At 46.1% G+C, this 8771-nt stretch overlaps 1 long non-coding RNA gene across 1 annotated transcript; it reads right to left on the bottom strand.

Moving 5' to 3' along the window:
* Positions 1-4904: 4904 nt before the first annotated feature.
* LOC142014245 (uncharacterized) lies at positions 4905-8390 on the bottom strand. The gene is made up of 3 exons (XR_012645898.1): positions 8322-8390; positions 7083-7271; positions 4905-5316 (listed from the first exon to the last, which is right to left on the bottom strand). It is a non-coding gene; the product is annotated as an uncharacterized LOC142014245 (long non-coding RNA).
* Positions 8391-8771: the final 381 nt, after the last annotated feature.

Genomic DNA, 8771 nt, shown 5'->3' with positions numbered 1-8771 from the left:
TGTTCCCGTCATTTTTATTCAAACACTAACATGATTACAGCCAATTATATATTCACCAGTGTTCTTTATTTTAGAGTAATTGTACTTGTCACTAATAAAACGGAGACATAATAGATCGCTACTATTCTGGATTTTAAAGCAATTTTCTGTAATTTGATTGAATTATACATCGTCTCTGCTACTTTTTTATTATTTCTATATTTTGGAATCCTATTTTCTTGAAAATTGCCGCTCTGTTCCCGTTTCTGAAGTAATGTACCCTGCTCTAAAAATTATAAATAGCACCTCGTTCCTTTTGAAATACAGGAAACCGTATTTTTTTCGTCCTAACTCCTTAAAGCTTTTGGTCTTAAAAATCATAGTCCAGAGGAAGGCATATATAGCTGCAAGGCGCTCTCCTCAGCGTGATGCTGAGAAGGCTGTACACAAACAAAAAAAATGTTCCATGCATAATAGGGTTTGATCAATTTATTGTAATGATTGTGTTGTGCTTCTTGGGCTTCAAAACATAGGAACATGTCGAGACAAGCAGTTCAGTTTTTATAATATTTATCCAGGGAGAATAGTTGTAGGCACAGTGCAACAGAAAAATACGACGCCAATTACGTTCCTCACCTCAATTAGAGCAATTATGTGTATACTGTTCATATGTTCTTTTCTGTGTCGATTACAGGTAGCAAGTCCAAGAGGTGCTTGATTTATCTGTAGGCATAGACTCTAGCTAGATGTACACAACTGTCTGCGTGAACTGTTCACATATGAAAACAATGGGTATCACGACGCTGCAGGGCTCTCGGTTATTTAGCCCGGCGTTCCTGGAATAAACCCGAGACGGATACATATAGCTTTACAAATAAATCAACCTCCTAACGCGATAGGCAATGATCTGTAATACCTCGATGCCAGCAAAAGCTCGAGAAATAATACAAAGACGCTCACAGTTGAATTTCATATGACAAAATATGTACCCACAACACCAGCTAAAGTGGAACACAATTTGCAGATTGTTAGAATACGTGAAATAGTGTTGCTTGTACATTCTTAGGATGGCCAGACCCGAATGTACTCATCCTGCCCAAAACTTTGCATCTGAAAGTAAAAATAAACACAGCAATTTCCATTCTAGGTTGCTTAATTTAAGAGCCAGTCAGTTGCATTTAATCTATAAATGGCGGCTTCCATCTGTGATCAAATGTCATTTATTTATTGCTGATCTATTATATGCTATTATGATACATCATCAGAAAGATTAGCTTTACCCATCATGGGAGGAAGAGAGAGACTATTCCCTTCTACGCTGATAGAGCTGTATTCAGTATAATTTGGCACTTTTCCTAAACATATAAACTGGCAGACTTTCGTGATTATTGGTGTTTGGAACTAAGACACCCCCCCCCCCCAAAAAAAAAAAGTCCAATAGGACCCTTTTACTAATCCTATGTTGCCAGGAACCAAAGGGGTGCCGTTTATTTCCTTAAGTTTCCTGAGCTGCCAAGTATCGGAAGGGTAGCCGTGTTAGTCTGGATCTGTAACAGATCCAGATCTGATGAAGTGAGTCTGTGCTCACGAAAGCTCATGCTCAAAACTTTTCTGTTAGTCTATAAGGTGCCACAGGACCCTTCGTTGCTGTTACTGAGCTACCAAGTTTATTTTTATACGTTTCTGCCTCTGTTGAAAATACACATTCAACCTTGTTTCCCAGAAATTTCCGGAGAAACACAACTTGTGTCTATGCGTGTCCGTGCGTGAGTCCCATCTCCAAGGTGGAGAGGAGAAAACACACGACGGGGAAAGATCTCTGGAGACTGGTTTCCTTCAGTATTTGTCCTCTCTCCCCTGTCACTGCACGGGGAGTCCGTCTGCAGCCGCTTGGCTTTGTTGGACAAATTAAAGGCAAAAACTCCGACCTCGGATCTTCAGCGGTCCATGCTTAGTGGGAGGGAGGCAAGTGGCGTCTAACTTGTTGCCAGTCATTTTTGTTTGTTTGTTTTTGTTTGTGCTGGAGCTTCAAAGAGACCAATTCCAGAAGCGCAGCAAAAACAAACACACAGAAAGCAGGCTCGCCTCTTCAAATTCATAAATGGAGGCACCCGCTGGTCTGGTAGGGGACCAACCCTCCCCAGGAAACTTATTGAACAAGGGGAGCGGTTAGGGGAAGGCAAAACGCGGCTTTCCACACACACACCTCTCCCCAGGAAAGAGAAAGTATAGAGACGGGTCTGCCCAGCGTAAAGTGTATTGATAACAACGGTTAGAGAAGGTTCAAATGCTGGTAGCCTTACTCACGCGAGTAGTCCCAAGAGCCAAGCAACATTGAGTACGTGCACAAGGTCAGTCCTTCAACCTAGGGTAGATTCTAGCCCGGTTCTTGTGATTAACCAGTCTCTCGGTTACCCTAGACAGGCAGAAGCCGGCACCTTATGCAGACACGGTGCGCTCTCCCTAGAACCAAAGACGAGGAAAAGCTGAAGTTGTATTTGAAAGTATAGAAGTTTACCTGGCTTGCAAGTGCCTTTTGGATGCGTGCATACGTTATCTGTATGTTTTGCGTGGTCTACAGAGCTTGTTGTTGTCGCTTGCAAGAAAGAACACTCAGCCCCTCGTGGGCCTAAAAACCCGAGTCTGCAGCTCAGCGTGTCCGCTTGGGACTTTATTAATTAAAAATCATTACTCTCTGCTTTGGAAGGAACGGCGCTGGCTATGGAAGAGCTGTCAGAAAAGTGGCTAGTTAAATGACCAGGTATAAAGCTCAGAGATCCAGAGAGCGTCACCTCCCTTCCAACATTTCCTACCACTCTATTTTTAAAGCGTCAAAATGAAACAACGCAAAGCGAGCGAGAGAGAGATTCCATACGATCGGGTCGGGGGAGGGTGCTGAGGGATGTGTCATATATTCCTCTTGACCTAGCTACAGCTGTAAACGCAAAGCACAATATTTGTCATTTCCAAAATAGTACATTTCAGGAACATCCAAGTAGCATTTTGCAAGGGGTCTGGGGTGGGTTTGCTCACAGGGCAGTTCAGGAGCAGGTAAAGCACTCGGTATAGAGCGCTGAGTTCTACAAAGCTTTCTCGCCCCCTTACTTTTCATAGCATGGGGTCTCCAATTATTCAATTCAAGATGCCAACCTGGGCGAGCTTAGCTCTCCTGGAACGCTCTGGCCAGGCATGCTCTAGGAATGGGTCGAGGTAACGCGACTTCCTTCAACATACAGCCGCCCATGCGACTTGGAACTTGCCCACATTTTCTGCGCATTTTGTTACCGTCTCCGTGGATTCTGGAGACAACAGGCACTGGTACTTTATTACTACCAGGATCATCATCCCTATATTTCCCTTGAGGACTCGGGAGAAGTTTGGTTGCTGTCCTGTGTGCAGCATATTTAACATATGCGTTTCCACAATAGATATATAAAAAGTTACTGCTCGCTCAGACGCTGAAGAAAAGGAAAGCGGCGCTTAGGTTCGCGGGGAATGCAAATCTCAAGACTATTTTGTCTCAGTGGCGAGCATCTCAGCTCGTGTCAGGTTCTGAGTGTTCGCACGCTTCTCTGTACGATAAGATTAGGAGCGCTTAACATTCCCCGTCGGATCTAGCTTTATTTTGATTGGGTTTCGATTTCTCCCTGCTCTCCGCGCAGTGGGAAATTTATGCTTTATGATGTTTACTCCGCTTTGTTTCTGTCACCCCTAATTCGAGCTCGTTTCACGCTCACAACATCGATAAACGCTTCTGTCCCCTCCAGCAATGGTTTCCCATTTCCAAGGTGGTTTTCCCCCCGCCCCTCTGGCATATGCTAGACACTTACAGAAGTTTAACGTTAGAGGACTCCTTTAGACACGGTTGATTGCTTTCATTGTTTTAATGCTGTCTGTCCTGGGGTTCTATAGACTCCTCCCTCGCCAGGAGACAGCGCGTTACAGGCACCTCAGTTTTATGGTGCGGTGCAGCTTCGCGAAAGATCACGGACCGAGAAATTATCTCGCCTGGAAACATTTACCCGCAGAGTCGTTCACCCCTTGGGCGGGAGGGGGAGCGCAATTCAAAAAAACGTGGAGCCAAGGGGGAGCCATCACCCAAATGGCCCGAAAACAACCGAGGGGAACCTGAAAATGTTTGTATGTAAAGGGTACTTGCAGGGTCTCGGGCGCAATATGTGCTGCTCTCCTTAAAGGGGCTCTCGGTGCCAATAACCATTAGTCATCCAGTAGGAACTTTTCCTTACAGATCTATCATTAGGGGGAGTTCCCCCGACGTCTGGTGAAGAAACCCGGCAGTGGATTTCAAACTGATCCAGTCTGAGTCGCCTAGCGCCTGCGGACCTGCTTCGCCAGGCTGCGAGAGATACTCACCAGAGTTTAAGGACGCGCCTGGGTCGTCCAATGGTCTTGGCAGCGTTCATTTCCTCTGCGGATTCCTAGCTCGCAGCCGCAGTAGTTCCCGCGTGTACTCCGAGTTAACCTGTCTGCTAGCAAAACTGGGAGGCTCTCCCGCCGCAGTTTTTTTTTTCCAGGTTTTCAAGCAAATTTCCCCGTGCCACAATGTTATGATGGAAGGATGCTGAAGTGACAGGCCTCGTGTCTTAATCGTCGGCTTCTTAATTTAGTGGTAGCGCCGCGGTTTCGGTGCGTGCGCGCAAGAGAAGCGCCTGACAACCTACAGCTTCCTAATGAGTGACGAGGCACGGCGGCTGCCGCAGCAAAGTAACACTTCCCTGGTGTGAAGACCTCTCACTGGGAAGTTTAGTTCACTACTGTTCTCGCAAAGCTAATCGGAGAACCTGTAACCAAAACGCACAGAAGAAGGATGCAACACTCTAAATAGAGTAACTTCTAATCACTAAACGTTAGCACCAGTGCCAGCTGGTGAGGATTCCATGGGAGCTGGCTGGAGAGAGGACACCTCTGCGGTCCTGGAGATGTGTAAATAGATGGGTGTGTTCTCAGTAATTACCCTAGCATCTCCCTAGCTTCTGAGGGTTTGCCACGTAGTGGGACTAGTGCATTGCTACACACAGCTCCGAAAGGCCCCGTAAGCAAGGTGGGGCTGCCCGGAGCGCTTCCTTCAGTTGCCCGGGGGAGGTGAAGCACGGGAGGGAAGCCCACAGGCGCTCGGGCGAAGAGAGGAGCGCTCGATTGTGCTGGAAATGCCATTTGGGGGTGATAAAATGGAGTGTTTCTGGAAGCATGACGTCATCGGAGCCGGGTTATTTCAATCCCCGTTATTCGCGGCGGAGGCAAGTCTGATTGGTGAACAGGCGCTCGTCGCACCCGGGGGCTCCTATGGCTTTCGGAGCTGGGGCTCGCTACCTCCTTCTGAAAATAAACAAACAAACAAAAGGTTCCAGGTCAGCAGCTGTAGAATGCGTGTACACCGGACCTGAGCTGGTTCCGCTTCCTGGGCGGCACGGCCTGACCTGATTCTTTCATATAAATCAAGAATAAGGGGTGGGGAGGCCAAAGACAGACAAAGAAATAACCGAAGCACCGTGTGGTTCGCGGAAATGCAGCTCGAACACTTAGCCCGGCCTTTGTCCTCTGAATTGAGGCATTGTTTGCCGTGATCTCGTGCTTACCAAATGAGTCTCTCTCTTCCACTGGTTAAATGAACGTGGCCTGGGTGCACCAGGTGAATACACACGCAGGAGTGTGCGGTGCTGGAAGGAAACACACGTCACGCAAAGAGATGAGTAACATTCTTTGCGCCTGTTGTTCTCGTTTGGAGTGGTTGGCTTGCGCAGGTAACCCTGCCTCCAAACTCCCGTCCCCAAGCGTTCCGCAGGGGCTGACACGTCCTCCCCTCAAAATAACTCCTCTGGGGGTCAGGTCACTCAGTCAGGAGTCAGCTGTGATCTAGGCAAAGCTGCCCTGGAAGCGAATGGGAACTCGGCCTGGGTGAGGGCTGAGAGGAGAGTGTGCCGTTGGGCCATTTAGACGAGGACGTTTTGCGTTTCCAAAGTAAACATCTATACGCGCAGTTCTATAAACTGAGACTTTTCTATGGAGGAGAACGTTAGACAGGCCTGAAAGTTAAAATCCGTCGGAGAAGATAAATGATGCGGGTTCTATTACATGTCGTCCCGTGTCCTGTAAACAATGGCTGGAACCTTCACGGTCTCAGAACGAGACGTCTTACATTTTGGAAGAAGAATTTCCTTTTTAGGGAGAATTGTATACTATCGGAATTAAATATTATATAATAAATCCTAAATTTGGGTACAGCGCTTTATTCTGCAACTATGACAAATGGCTGGGCCCTAAATTTAGACTAGGCGTTTTAAAAGCACGTTTCTCTGGTTACTAAACCCCTGTTCAGAAATGCAATACGACGAAATGTTTATTTTTTTCCATGCTACATTTTCATCCTCGGTCGCAACGCACTGTAAAGGCAGCTTTGACCTAGGAACCCCCTCAGAGCATTAAAATTTCAACAGGCGATGTCAATGTTACACTAAACGAGATCTCCTCCAGATTGCTGCTGAGCAGGGATTTGAATAAAATGTTCAATGTTAACAAACAATACACACGTTTGGCACTTTGTGTATTAAATGGATCAAAGAGATTTGATAAGGCACAATGCACCATTTATACAGACCTGATTGAGTTAATATAATATCAGCAAATTTCACAGCGAAATGAATCTGTTTCTTTTCTTTGTGTTTAAATCCAGCACAGATTACAAATTTTAATGATCTGAAAATGTTTGGTATACAAAATCATGCTTATTTCAGTATTAGCAAAAACACAAGAATTTTTTCAACACAAACACCCAGCTGTGTCTATTTTAAAAGCAGTTCAATGACAGCTTGCACTTATGAGCATGCAATCAGCTAATTTCGCTTTTTTTCTGCTGTGTTAATCAACACTTTCCTTCCTGCATATCAGAGTACAAATAGTATAGTTACTCCACATCAGTAAATGTTTACCTAACCTGTCCTGTCTCAAGAATCCGGTTACACCGAATCATTACATGCTAGACCGAGTAAGAAAAAGCACTGGGCCCATTCATCCCAAAGGGATCCCATGCACCATAATAATAGATATTAAATGCACATCATCGTTGTCATATACACAGATCTTACCTTTCCTTTTATCCCGTCCTATCAAAGAATCATGCCACAGTCCACACAAGTTTTCTGAAGAATTCCAGTACATAGGGCACAGTGCTGGATATTGACATGATTATCATTTGAAACGGTTAAAATACGACATTTCTTTTTATATTTTTTTAAGTTTGATTATTGACTTCTATCTTTTTTGTCAGTAGCGATCTGTTGCGAAATAGGATAAATAAATACAATTGTGGTGAGGTCATTCGAGGTTAATCCAATGCACAGAGTTCATGCCATCCCCAATTGCAATCGTGTATTATTGGCCAATTGTAATTGTTCTTCCCTTTCCATCTCTCCCCCTCCCCCACCTCCTCGTCGCTGACTGAGTTCTAACCTGAGTTTCCATAGGATGAATTGCATTGTATATTAGATTTGAGCTTTCGATGTATTTTCTACGGCTTTTCTCTTTTTTATTCTTTCTCACACACACACACACACAACCATCCCCCAGAAGAAGCACAAATGTCAGGTGTTTATAGAGTGATAGGGTAAAATGTTGCCTTTTTACTGCTTTGATTTTAATGTGATCCATATGTTTTCCCTCGGTGATATTTTGCTCTTCTGTTCCCTCAGTAAAAAGCCTGTGTGTGTTTCAAGCCTAGAGGAGGGAAGGATTTGATCTGGATGATTAACACTGAATTCCTGTCCCCAGGAAATCTTAGCCGTAAGCTCGCCTCTTTCTCATCGTATTTATTTAAAGAGCATTAGTAGGAAAGGAGCGTTAGAAGATCATTTCATTTAACCCAGCAGCCCCCCACTCCTTATCGCCCCAGCCCCGCTCCCCCAACCACGAATAACAACAGCAGAACCACCACACCGCGGATCCGGGGAAAAAAGGCCACAAATTGCAACAAACAGTGTGGGGGTTATTTACACGGCTATTTTCTGTACACGGATCTGCACCTGGCCTGCTTTTTCAGGCTGCAGACAGGCGTGGTGGAAAGAAGAGAAAAGAAAACAACAAGAAGCTCTGTGCAAAACAAAACACCCCGAGGAAGGGACATTCCCCGTGGAGAAAGAGAGGCGAGGAGCAGTTCCCACCGACAGAGAAACTTGAAAGTGGCAGAGAATGAAATTCAGAAGAGAGGACGCTGCGGCCAAATCCTTACGACGTGCTGCATTATTTTCAGCCGGCTCTCTCTAACACACACACAGACACACACAGACAGCTTGCTTTCAACCCTCCCTCCCCCAGCCCTTTGAACTCACACATTTCGGAGATTAACACACAAGAGAGCAAAGGCCCCAAACCGCTGACAGTGTCAAGCACGCGGAAATGGGGTGGAAGTAGCCGCAGCTCGTTTCTTCCCCGAAAGGCCGATGTGCAGGACCCCGAGTGACCCTGGATCAAGATCACGCCCTACCCCCGCTTTTCCGGGCGACGCAGGAAGGGTTGTCAGTAAATCTTTCCTCCCCCTCCCGAAGAAGCAGCCCCCGCGATATAAACCAAGGGGGCAAACAAACGGGTGGGGGGAGGGAATAAATCCCCCCCACTTTTGTAAATCAAGCTCCAAATCCCCCTTCACACGGGTGCTTTAAACAAGGGAAAAGAATCAGCCCCAGCGGCCTAATAGAATACACCGCGCCCGCCGACAGACCCTGCCTGGCCCCGTGAAGTAGTCCGTCAGCTCTACCACCATTGCCACCTCACCCTTTCCC

Source organism: Carettochelys insculpta, chromosome 6, assembly GCF_033958435.1.
Source record: "Carettochelys insculpta isolate YL-2023 chromosome 6, ASM3395843v1, whole genome shotgun sequence".
NCBI classification, from domain to species: domain Eukaryota; kingdom Metazoa; phylum Chordata; order Testudines; family Carettochelyidae; genus Carettochelys; species Carettochelys insculpta.
Note: the sequence above shows the minus strand (reverse complement) of the source record. Positions and strands in the feature narration are given on the sequence as shown.